At 42.8% G+C, this 13,146-nt stretch overlaps 1 protein-coding gene across 3 annotated transcripts in view; it reads left to right on the top strand.

Moving 5' to 3' along the window:
• KIF5A (kinesin family member 5A) overlaps positions 1-13,146 on the top strand; it is a 176,249-nt gene that overhangs the window by 21,533 nt on the left and 141,570 nt on the right. The window lies entirely within an intron of this gene.

The following is a 13,146-nucleotide window of genomic DNA, read 5'->3' as shown; positions in this document are numbered from 1 at the left end:
CCCACGGTCTCAGGGGCCTGCGTTCAGTGGTCACATTAAAGACATGAATATGTACATATTCATGTCTTAATGAGCGGTATCACCTAACCGCTGAAGGCAGGCGCTGGAGACCGTGGGAGAACAGGGCTGCAGAGATGCGCCAGGGGGAGTGAGTATATGCAGTATTCACCTGTCCCCGTTCCCACACTGCTCGCTGCTGCCTGCCGGGTCCTCTTCCTGTGATGTTCAGGTCAGAGGGCGCGGTGACACTTTTAGTGCGCACAGCGCCCTCTGCTGCCTGAACGTCACTGACAGATGACGTGGCAGACAGCGGCGAGCAGTGTTGGAACGGGGACAGGTGAATATCTCAGGTGCCGGGTCCTGAGCCAGCAACGACATCGGCACCTGGCCCCCAGCGACGAGAGGTGAGTATATCATTTTTTTTTATTTGCAGCAGCAGCATATGGGGATTATTCTATGGAGCATTTTATAGGGGCATATTCTATGGAGCATCTTACGGGGGCATATTCTATAGAGCATCTTATGGGGCATCTTATGGGGGCCTATTCTATGGAGCATCTTATGGGGGCATAATGTATGGACTATCTTATGGGGGCAAAATCTATGGAGTTACTTATGGGGGAATATTCTATAGAGCATCTTATGGGGCATGTTATGGGGGCATTTTCTATGGAGCATCTTATGGGGGCATAATGTATGGAGCATCTTATGGGGCATAATCTATGAAGCATCTTATGGGGTATTCTATGGGGCATATTCTATGGAGCATCTTATGGGGGCATATTCTGTGGAGCATCTTATGGGGCATAATCTATGTAGCATCTTATGGGGACATATTCTATGGAGCATCTTATGGAGCATCTTATGGGGCATCATATGGGGGCATAATTTGTGGAGGCATATTCTATGAAGCATCTTATGGGGGCATAACCTTTATGGAGCAGCATATGGGGCATATTATTCTATGGTGCATCTTATGGGGCCATTATTAACCTTTATGGAGCATTATATGGGGTGTATTTTGTATGGAGCATCTTATGGGGCCATCATGAACTGTATTCAGCATTATATGGGGCTCCTGATTCAATATGGATATTCAAAAACATTTAACCTACTAATGTCTCAATTAATTTTACTTTTATTGGCATCTATTTTTATTTTTGAAATTTACCAGTAGCTGCTGCATTTTCCACCCTAGGCTTATACGCGAGTCAATAAGTTTTCCAAGTTTTTAGTGGCAAAATTAAGGGGGTCGGCTTATACACGGGTCAGCTTATACACGAGTATATATGGTATATATTTATATTGGCATATGTTTTGCCTAAAATGCAAAGGAAATATGTCATCTTTAACTTTAGGCCTTTTAAGCAATCATTTCATCTTCAACTTGCTTAATTGTTCGCAATAACAGTAATTTTGACCAGGGGTGCCCAAACCTTTACGTGCCACTGTAGAGGAGTTATGTGTCATTGTAAGCCTGTCTGTAGTGATAATGAGGTGACTACTGAAAAGTGATTTTGCCACTCTGTTATAGATTGATCAATCTTATTAAGGGGGTGATTTTTGTCATTTTTTTGTAAAAATGGTTGAATCCTATGAGCACAAATCTTATTTTAATCCAATAATTACAATATTCCAATAATCCAAGGCATAATATGATGTTTAGTAGTTGAATAGAATGTACTATATCCAGATGAAGATCTGTCCCATAAATCATGTCATCTAATAGAGTCCAGGCTTTTACGAGCCACAATAAGTTGGTGCAGAACTACATTTGGCCTTGAGGGTTCGGACCAATTTGTCAGCCAATTTGTATTGACCTTGATGTGTACCAAATGAGACATTTATTATGTAAAATTGTTCGGTATCTGGTTATTAAGTGAAATAATATTTGTTTCCTCCCTCTTGTTCTCCGGTTAAACAAGTTACTGGGAGATGAATGAGAATTCAGGGCTGTAATGTTCTGCGAGATGCTCGTATCACATTAATTATCTTTCCTCACAAGACTTGCTTTCAAAGGCGCTGTGTTTCTTCAGCCAGGATACAGCAGTGTAATCTATTTCAGAGCGAGCCGGGCTGAATACAGATAGGGGGATGTGCTTCCATTGGATTTAATAGCATTTAGTAGTATACAGAGGATATAGTACAGTATATATGAGGCTCACTCATGGTTCCGGACGCCAACTTTCGCTGCCCATACACATAGGACAAGGGTCGTCTGAACTCGGCTTTTTATGTGTAGGAGTATACACCAGTTCCCATTTTCAACAGATGATGTTGGAAGAAGAGCGATCATACATTTTAATTTTTCATGAGGACCTATCACTTGTTTTAAATACGTAAGTTTTTTCCTGTGGTATAATTGTCGCTGTTCACCTAAATCTGAATTTGTTCTTGTTTTCTGCCTGTGCCTCGCCATTCATGAGATATGGCTCTCAGTTCACTGTATGTCCTATGTATCTAATTTGTTGGCTAAATGGGCATGGTTCAACTTTTATTTGTGGTCGTATTCATGAAGACCACACCCAGTTGTATAAAAAGAGTAGATTTATGTACAGGGAACAAGTGGCCATTAGTTATGTGTGAACATACTTGGATAACATCTTATCCGAGCACGCTCGGGTGTTATCCCAGGATCTCGGGCGTGCTCGTATATTATGTTCTAGTCCCTGTGGCTGCATGATTTGTGGCTGTTAGACAGACTCAATACATGCAGGGATTGCCTGTTTGTTAGGGAATCCCCACAGGTGTTGAGGCTGTCTAGCAGCCGCAAATTATGCAGCAGCAGGGACTAGAACATAATATACGAGCACGCCCGAGATATTCGGATAACACCCGAGCATGCTCGGATAAGACATCAGAGCACGTTCACCCATCACTAGTGGCCATATGTGGATCCTCTAAGCCTTAGGTCCGGGTGGGCTTACAGATCCCGGGCATTGATGCAACAGCAGGAAGACACAAGCGGAGCAAGGACTTGGAACAATTGAAGCCATTGACAGACAGGACACAGGAAAATCCAAAACAATGCAGGCACGTGCAGGCCAGGAGCAGATAGAGGTGCACTGCAGAGGAAAACAAAAAGGTGTCTCTATAACAAGACACAGGTGTGTGTCTTAGTGGGCCTTATATAGGCCTAGGCAGTGGATGTCATGGGAGAATCCTGGGCCACTCGTAAATCCCAATGTGGAGCACAGCAGAGGGCTGCGGCCATAGGGGAAGGTGGTGATAAATAGTAAAAACAGAAACTAAATGACAAGTGGCGCGATCTGACCGCTGATCAGTAAATCTTTACCAATTGACAGTCGTATAATAACCTGTTTATACCGAGCGGTCTCTAATAGATTGTGCAGTGCGGACAGGTTGCCATCATTCCCGGCATTGCGAGTCCTGCTTACACAGGGCAATGCACCGCAGAGAACATTGATTTTTTTTGTGTTGCGCAAAAACCATTGTGTTTTGCTCATTCATCAGTGATCGGCAGCCTGCCTATACTGCAAGGTAATTGAGACTAAAGCATTTTTAAGAGCACTCATTCATGATTATGCATCTTGCTTTGCAGTGGATCCCTCAGGGTTACATTTTAAAGGGTACCTAAAATGTCGTTTTAAAATACCTATCTTTACACCATAACAACCTTTGTAAGGAACTTTATTATATAATACCCTACACTTCTCTCTATGTAATCCCTAAATGTGTCTTTTATTTAATTTCCTATTACATATAGTTTGAAAGGAGTCCAGGGCTGCACGCATATCCCGCAGCATCTGTCGCCCCTCCTGGAACAGGATGTCATCAGCGGGAATCGCTGCAGTTATTTTCTACAATTTCTTGCATTGCTGCCCACAGTGTCTTGGATCCATGATGACGGACTCCGTGGAAGATGTTAGCGCAGCACTCTACTTGTATCTCTGCTGCATTTAATAACACTGCAGAAGACCTCATCGGGTGGGCGGTGATAGAAGCATTGGAGTGACATCAGCGCTGCCCCAGAACTTTGAACACTTTCCGGAAATGAATCATCATCAGGCTGTAGCACTGGTGTCACTGCTCCTATCAACTCCCCCCCCGTGATGGTGATTGATCGGGGGCTGCGCTCACCTCACCCACGGATTCTGTTACAATGGAGGCAGGACAAATAAAGAGGGGTGGCTATGCAAGAAACTGTACTAAGTAATTGCAGCTCTTCCCCTGATAACATCCTGTTGATAGATGCTGCATATAAGTGAGTGCAGCCCCGGCTTCCTGTTTATTATCATTATTTTTTACACTTTGCTTATATAGAACCATTATATTCCACAACGCCTTACAGACATTATCATCACTGTCCCCGATGGGGTTCACAATCTAAATTTCCTATCAGTATGTCTTTGGAATGTGGGAGGAAACCGGAGTACCCAGAGGAAACCGTTATAATAGAATCACAATTTTCTCTGTTGCAGATATAAAGGAGATCGGTTTTTAACCCCATACACTTCACAGCTTTCTCTGTACATTATAGTGACAGAGAGCTGCTAATTAGTGCTGGGGGTGTGGTTGAACTAGGAGGCACAAGGCAGCTTGTCCCATTGTGATAATATACTGCTGATAAAACACTAATTGTATTGAAACAGCTAAATTCAGCCCAGTAAGTGACACTTTGCTGTAAACAGGATCTCTGTGTCACAATCCATTTTTGGATTTGTGGCAGCTGTGGTTCCACTCACATTAAAACTTTTTTCCTTCCAGGCCAGCAGGGGTTAAATGCAGTTTTTCCCCGCTGGGTGTTACTGCAGAGCTGCTGGGTCAGCTGATGCTGGTGACTACTCCCATTTCCTTTAAAAGGTCACCTTATGCATCAGCTGACTGTTGGTGATACAGTTCCTCATTGGAGACCAACCTTTGCAGAAGCAGCTCTCTGGTGTCAGCCAAGTCTGGTGCTTGGAGTCCTGTTGCTGTGCTCTCTGTGGTGTGGAGTTAAGCAGCGGTGTGCACAAGCTAATTGTTGTATTTTTGTTACCTTGTTCCTATGGTGTCTGTCACTTCCCCCTGTGTGTTTTATCTGCAGAGGTGAGGCTATTGCACTAGCCAGGGCAGATCTAGGTGACAAATAGGGATGAGGTGGCCTGACGTCAGCGGGGGGAAGGACCTGCATAGGGTGTTAGGTGAGAACAGGGACCGGCTCAGGTTGGAGCTCAGGAGGTGACAGTCCATGATTTCCTATTGTCAGGGCCTTTCCTCTCCCCTATTCCATCGGCGTTGTGTTGTTGTGCTGTTTGGTGACTGACCAACTGTTGGGTCGTGTCACACTAGACAGTCACACCGTGACACTCTGTCTCTACATCTGATTCTGTGCCTTAATGGCCATAATGAACACATGTTGACAGATTCCTTTTAAAAATTGTTTTAGGAATGAGAATTGTTATGGAAATAACATAATTTTCTGTTGTATTCCATATTGCTTTTAGATGATATGTTATGCGACAGTCACAATAAAAAGATGCTTTTATTCTCTTTATGTTACTGTATTAGTTTCAAGCTTGTAATGGTGATATGATACATTGTCAGTAGTCATGGCTCTCCAGAAAACAGAATTTGCCTTATGAACAAACAGCTAAATCTAACGTAAGGGAGGATTTTTCATTCTGACTTACCATAATTTAATTTGTTTGTATTTTATGTGGATTTTGCAAGAAGTGTACAGAATTCATGGCATCTTCAAACCAGATCCTAAAGAGGTTATTCACTGTCCAACTTCAGTTTATACATATACAAATATTCAGTTTTATCCATATACTTAGTCTAGTCATGTGCCTGTTTTTTCCTTGCCATTTTTGCATCTCTCCCAGTCTCCTGGCACATGCTGTATTGTTTGTAGGCATTACTTCTGCTTCCCATTCTTCGTTTTCTTTTTCTGCCTGCACTCTCCATCATCGCTTGCTGTGGCCTGCAAGCCAGCGATGAGTACATCCCTTATGACGCTGATTAAATTCGTACCATATTGCTTCTGTTACACAGCGTCAGAGCGATCTTCAGGTAGTAACACATCAACCACCTTTACATCAGCCATGGTAATACATTTTATCCCTTTTATCCCCCCCACCTTTCTCAAGGTAAAAAAAATGCACAATTAATTTATGCATAGCAAGTGACAAGTCCCCTCTTGGTCTAGTGATTTTTCATGTGTGTAACTCCCTTGGAGATAGTATCATACGCCGTGGTCTCAGTGGCTCTCGGGTCCTTTGTGGCGCCATGTGACTGCTTTTGTGATCTACTGAATCACTGTCACAACTCTGTTGTCGGGTGTCCTGGGACCAGTGGCTCCTTTCCTGAGCCCTAGCTCACCCTGTTCCCTGGATTACTTTTGATGGTGACTACGCCGAGGCCATGTACCTTGTCTTATCTCCTGAATCCGCCCTCAGTTTGTAACCATCCCCTACCCAGAGAAGAGGGGAGTAGTCGTGTACCGTAATACACCAAGCAGACTAACAAGGTAATACAAATAAGGTTAAAGGAAAATACCAATTGTACATATATGCTCACACAAACAACAGAGGTAAACATTGGGGAGTGGAGGATGGGATAAAACCAAAGTAGGAGAAGGAAGGAAATTTAGCACACAACCAAAACCTAGCAACAGTCACAGATAAATCCACCAAATGCCTTCTCAAACAACAACAAACCACCATCTCCTAACCCTGCAGCATGAAGCTAACGCTGGTAATGAGTGCTTGTCAGGGCCCAGAATATATATAGGAGATAGGAGTGGCTTACAATGAACAGCTGAGAGCCTTAATGCAGGAAAGCTTCCAGAAGCTCTGGCAATGAGTGCTTGTCAGGGCCCAGAATATATATAGGAGATGAGAGTGGCTAACAATGAACAGCTGAGAGCCTTAATGCAAGAAAGCTTCCAGAAGTTCTAAACTGAGCTGATTAACCCCTGCAATGCTAAAAAAACCCTGCACCGTTTAATATGAAGGTGAAGTGCTTCTAACCACTGCAGGAGTAGGAGAAATCAGACGCTGCGGTCTTCTGGCTCCTCTCTGTCGTGGTAAACCTATGACAATCACACAGCGGTTCTTTTGAGGAGTAGAGGTCACTTTTTGAATATTCTCAGTGCAAGTCCATGAAATGCAGATCGAAGCTAGAGAGTCTCTATGGCTTATATTGAGAGTCACCGCAGTTTCACACTTTGATCCAGCTTATTACAGATGCAGTCACGTGGTGCCAGAGAGGACCAGAGTGTTGTTGAACTTTCCTCTAAAGTAACTACCGTTGTGCTTTCAATACGCTTACACGCATAACACCTAAGAATAGGGCAATTAGAAAAATTCACAGGAGTGCTCTTCTAACCCCATAGTGACCAGGCCACATTTTTTTAAATCTGTCACTTTATGTTGTAATAACTCTGGAACGCTTCAACAAATCCCAGTGATTCGGAGTTTGTTTTTTTCGTGACACATTATACTTTATGATAATTGATAATGGTAAATTTAGGTCGATATGTTTTGAGTTTAGTTATAAAAAAAAATCATGAACTTGACAGAAATTTTTCAAAATTTATAATTTTCAGTTTGAATGATTATCCTTTTAATCCAGATAGCCATACCACAGAAAAACATTAACAAATAACATTTCCCTCATGTCTGCTTTACATCAGCACAATTTGTAAAATGTTATTTTATTTTGTTAGCATTTTAGGAGGTTTAAAAATGTAGCAGTAATTTTTCTTTTCTTTCAAGAAATTTACAAAATTTATTTTTTGTAGGGACCTATCCAGGTTTGAAGTGACTTTAGGGGGTCCTATATATTGGGAAATCACCAAAAGTGATGCCATTTTAAAAACAGCACCCCCCCCCCCCCCCACATATTGAAAACTGCTGTCAGGCAGTCTATTAACCCTTCGGGTGCTTTTCAGGAATTAATGTAAAGTGACGTGGCAGGAATGAAAAATGTTATTTTTACCACCTAAATGTTGGTAACTTCTGAACAGGCCGCTGTAGCCGGCAGTCTGTGAGGCCGCTATTTGGCCGTGAATTGCCATGGCAACCGCCAGGACCACACATTTATGATCTCAGGGTGCTGATGGGGATAAAGAGGAAGCCCCCATACTCTGTTAACCATTTATGTGTTCTAGTCACTATTGACAGCAGCATCTAAGGCCTGTTTCACAGATCCGTTTTTTAGCTCAGTTGAAATCCGCGAAAATGGCAGAAAACGGATTTGTTGGCGGATTGAAACAAACGGGTGTCACCGGACCGTTATTTTGATGGATCCGGATAAGGGAGAAATTTAAAGGAAACCATGCCTGGAAAAGGAGAGAGAGAGTTAGTTTGCGGCTGAGCCAATTCCTCCGAGCATGCGCACTGTAAGATCCGGTTCCGGCCAGACAAAAAAAAACGTTTCATTGTCCGTCCGGGCAAATTTTGGCGGATCCATATAAAAACGGATCCAACGGATGACCATCCATCAAGATCCGCCGGTAATGCAACTCAATGGGGAAAAAAAAGAATCTGCCAAGAAAAATGGCGGATCCTTTTTTTTTTTAGCAAAATGGCGGATTTTGACTTATGGTGACAGACGGATGTGTGAAAGAGGCCTAAGGGGTTAAACAGATATGGATGGTGACAACACATGCAATAGTGATAATGATCATTATAATCAGGCATTTCAAAGGATTTTCTTCCAGTTGTAGGTCCACCTTTGACTTACAATTCCCTTATGTGTTGATGGAGGGTTTTCTTGATTGCACAGCCTGCCATACCACTAGTAGGTTTCAGACGATCATTCAGCCGACAGCCATCTCAACCGACTGTCCCATACATAGGAGCGCTTTTCGGCTTAGTGCTCCTGTGTTCTCCCGGAGATATGCCGCCTGCTGACATATCGGCCAGTGGCGTATCTCTGGTAGAACAATGTGATCATTAATCCGAATTCCGACATGCTCGATAAACATCTCTGCCGACAATAAGCCAGCCAGCGCCCCCTTACACATTAGACCGTCAGCCAAATCCATCGACATCAGTGGCCGTAAGATCTGTATTAGAGGAGGCAGGCCTATGCTGCCTACATATGATTGTCTTTATTAGGGCTCGCTCACAATAGCGTATTCATTTTCCAAGTGCAATGTGATCAAAAAAATCGGATTTTCCCCGTACCAATGTTATTCTATGAGGCAGTGCAGATTTGCGTATTTTTTCCCAGCTGTATTCGGCATGAGAAAAAAAATGCAGCATTCTGCGATTACACTCTGAAATCAGACAGTGTGAGAAAACAATCGCATTTCTTAAGCCCCCGTTATACACTGCGATATCGCTAGCAATATCGCTGTAAAGTCACCGATTTTGTGATGTAGCAGCGATATTGCTAGCGATATCGCTACATGTGATACTTACCTCCGACCGGCTCCCCCGCTGATTATCGCTGGTCACGCGAGAAGGTCTTGGATCATTTCTCGTCGTCAGCTTCCTGCTGGGCTTCCTGTGGCGCCGACGACCGACGCGAGGACACGGGCGGGAGGACGTCAGGATCGCCTCGTCTGACAGGTAAGTAGCGACCCCCGACCCCAGCGATGTCACTGGTGAGATCTGCCTGTGTGGCAGCTCACTAGCAACCACTTAGCGATGCACCAGTGATCCATATCGTTGTCGGGATCGCTGGTGCATCGCTAAGTGTAACGGTACCCTTACGGACCATCAGTATGACATCTGAGTTTTACGGATACATTACAAGTATGTAGCACAGGAAACAATGTTGGACTGGGCTGCCAAGGGCCCACCAGTAAATCAACTACCCACTGCTGCAGAGGGGCCCTCCGGAGGATTCTCCTGTTCTCCTGTTGGCCAGTCCGAGCCTGATAGAAAACTGTACATGGCCGTGGAAATGATTAATAGCTGCACTCGTCTGACAAGTGAGAAAAACATCATGCTACTTTACCAAGTGATCCCTGAGACCGCTGTCCAGGCCTGGTTGTTATGTCCTAGACCTTTATGCATGTGCTCTATTGTAGCAGCCCATACATGATGCACGGCGTCATTCACTGCACCCAGCGGTCTGTAGTTACTCACTGCACTGAACGCTTCACTTGTGCTCCCATTTCCCTTTTTTGCTGCCAGCGGGTTGTGTGTTTGAGGCTGCCAGGGGGGATTATGAAAATAAAATATTATCTTTACAGTTAGCTGACAGTTACATAATACAGGGTCTGAAGTAATTAATATCTGTATTCACGCATGATTGTATCTGCTAATATAATACTCGGTCGATATGCGGGCAAGCACGTCCCTGATCCCGATGCTGCCTGCACAGTGCCATACGGAGGAGAGTCGTAATTGCATTAGCTGTAGTGATTGTTCATGGACCCCCATCAGCCGAGCACCAGGCTGTGCGCCGTGTATCAAGCGTTAATCACATCTGTATAAATGTGACCTACGGACGGCATGGGGGGATGATGAACATTGTACAACACATTTTTTGTTAAATCATTAATGGCTGATAAATTGTAGGAAAAAAATTTGTGAAAATAAAAATTATTACGTACTATGAATATATCGTAATAGCAACAAAAAAAGAAAAATATTATGACCACGAACATTGCAATATTCCAAGAGTTGTGATCAGAGACCTTAATAACAGTAAACTGTATACCAGTCCCCGAATCCCCCCCGTAATAGATTGTATAGTATAGAAGCTTTTCCGCATGTCTCCTGGGGTTTCTAGTGCATCCTTGTCTGATACACCAAGGTTTGCTCAGTGTGGCAGTATTTTTTTTAGCAGTAAAATAATGTTTTTTTTCTTAAGCCCAGAGAACTTGCCCTTGAGGGAATCATTATTTACAGCTCAATTGCTTTTTCTCTGTGGAAGGTGTAAGATGCTCACCTGACGCATGGATTGACTTACTAAGAGACCTGGAGGTGGTTTAATATTTGTCGTTGTCTCTGTGGGTGGCAGATCAAAATAGACTCATCCTAGCAGATACAGTTATGCGGGTATTGTAGTGATATTACTATTCACCACTATGGGCACAGAGGTACACAGGTGCTTCTCACAAAATTAGAATATCATCAAAAAGATAATTTATTTCAGTTCTTCGATACAAAAAGTGAAACTCCTATATTATATAGAGTCAGTACACACATAGTGATCTATTTCAAGTGTTTATTTCTGTTATTGTTGATGATTATGGCTTACAGCCAATGAAAACCCAAAAGTCATTATCTCAGTAAATTAGAATAATTAAATAATTAGCAAAAAAACACCTGAAAAGGCTTTCCAAGCATTTAGAAAGGTCCTTTAGTCTGTTTCAGTAGGCTCCACAATCATGGGGAAGACTGCTGACTTGCCAGATGTCCAGGAAGCAGTCATTGACACACTCCACAAGGAGGGTAAGCCACAAAAGGTCATTGCTAAAGAAGCTGGCTGTTCACAGAGCACTGTATCCAAGCATATTAATGGAAAGTTGAGTGGAAGGAAAAAGTGTGGTAGAAAAAGGTGCACAAGCAACTGGGATAACTGCAACCTTGAAAAGATTGTTAAGAAAAGGCCATTCAAAAATTTGGGGAAATTCACAAGGAGAGGACAGCTGCTGGAGTCATTGCTTCAAGTGCCACCACACATAGACATATCTAGGACATGGGCTACAAGTGTCACATTCTTTGTGTCAAGCCACTCATGACCAATAGACAACGCCAGAAGCGTCTTACCTGGGCCAAGGAGAAAAAGAACTGGACTGTTGCTCAGTGGTCCGAGGTGATGTTTTCAGATGAAAGTAAATTTACTATTTCATTTGGAAATCAAGGTCCCAGAGTCTGGAGGAAGAGTGGAGAGGCCACAATCCAAGCTGCTGGAGGTCTGGTGTGAAGTTTCCACAATCGGTGATGGTTTGAGGAGCCATGTCATCTGCTGGTCTAGGTCTACTGTGTTTTATTAAGACCAAAGTCAACGCAGCCGTCTACCGGGAAATTTTAGAGCACTTCACGCTTCCCTCTGCCGACAAGCTTTTTGGAGATGGAAATTTAATTCTCCAGCAGGACTTGGCCCCTGTCCACACTGCCAAAAGTACCAATACCTGGTGTAAAAACAACAGTATCACTGTGCTTGATTGGCCAGCAAACTCGCCTGACCTTAACCTTATAGAGACTCTATGGGGTGTTGTCAAAAGGAAGATGAGAGACACCAGATCCAACAATGCAGACGAGGTGAAGGCTGCTATCAAAGCAACCTGGCCTTCCATAACACCTCAGCAGTGCCACAGGCTGATCGCCTCCATGCCACGCCGCATTGATACAGTAATTGATGCAAAAGGAGCCACAACCAAGTATTGAGTGCATTTACTGAATATACATTTTGATCGTTAAAATAATTTTTAAAGCTTTTATTATAAAGTATTCTAATTTACTGAGATAATGAATTTTGGGTTTTCATTGGCAGTAAGCTATAATCATCAACATTAACAGAAAAAAAAAACACATGAAATAGATCACTCTGTGTGTAATGACTCTATATAATATATGAGTTTCACTTTTTGTTTTGATGAACTGAAATAAATTAACGTTTTGATGATGTTCTGATTTTGTGAGAAGCACCTGTATATGCTGTCTTCTTAGTGGAATAGTCTGCAGGTTGTCACCTCTGGGTATGTGTTCCGGCTGGCTGTTCAGTAAGAAACCATTTCAGTTCCTTTCCACGTGTGAAGGCTAACAGCAGGATATACAAGAAATTATATTTGTGGACTACCGTATATCTCCATTATGCAGTAGAATTTCTGAATAGATGCTTAGGGTATAGCATGGGAATATTTCTAGCACATATCCATGGGGCCCTGTTGACCCTCAGTATGCCTTTTTTCACTTTGAGGAATAAGTGTAGTTGGCCACACTATTCCAGTTAAAAATACTGTGATCCATGTTGTATACATTGTTTTATTTTGAAATGAAGTTTTATGGACGACATATGAATGATGAAGAGAAACCAATTGCACAACTATATATATAGATAACTAGAAGCTCGGTGTGCAATGTCAGTAGTGAGTAAAGATATGATGCTAAAGAGGAAGGCACCACTGCAAATTATGCACACCACAAGAGTTTTTGTGTGAATATAATACTGGAAAAGTTTTTTTATTGGATTGGCAAAACACAAAATATATTAAAACATGATTAAAACCAAATA

This window comes from Dendrobates tinctorius, unplaced genomic scaffold, assembly GCF_039654945.1.
Source record: "Dendrobates tinctorius isolate UK_male_01 unplaced genomic scaffold, ASM3965494v1 ptg000051l, whole genome shotgun sequence".
Classification (NCBI taxonomy): Eukaryota; Metazoa; Chordata; class Amphibia; order Anura; family Dendrobatidae; genus Dendrobates; species Dendrobates tinctorius.
Note: the sequence above shows the minus strand (reverse complement) of the source record. Positions and strands in the feature narration are given on the sequence as shown.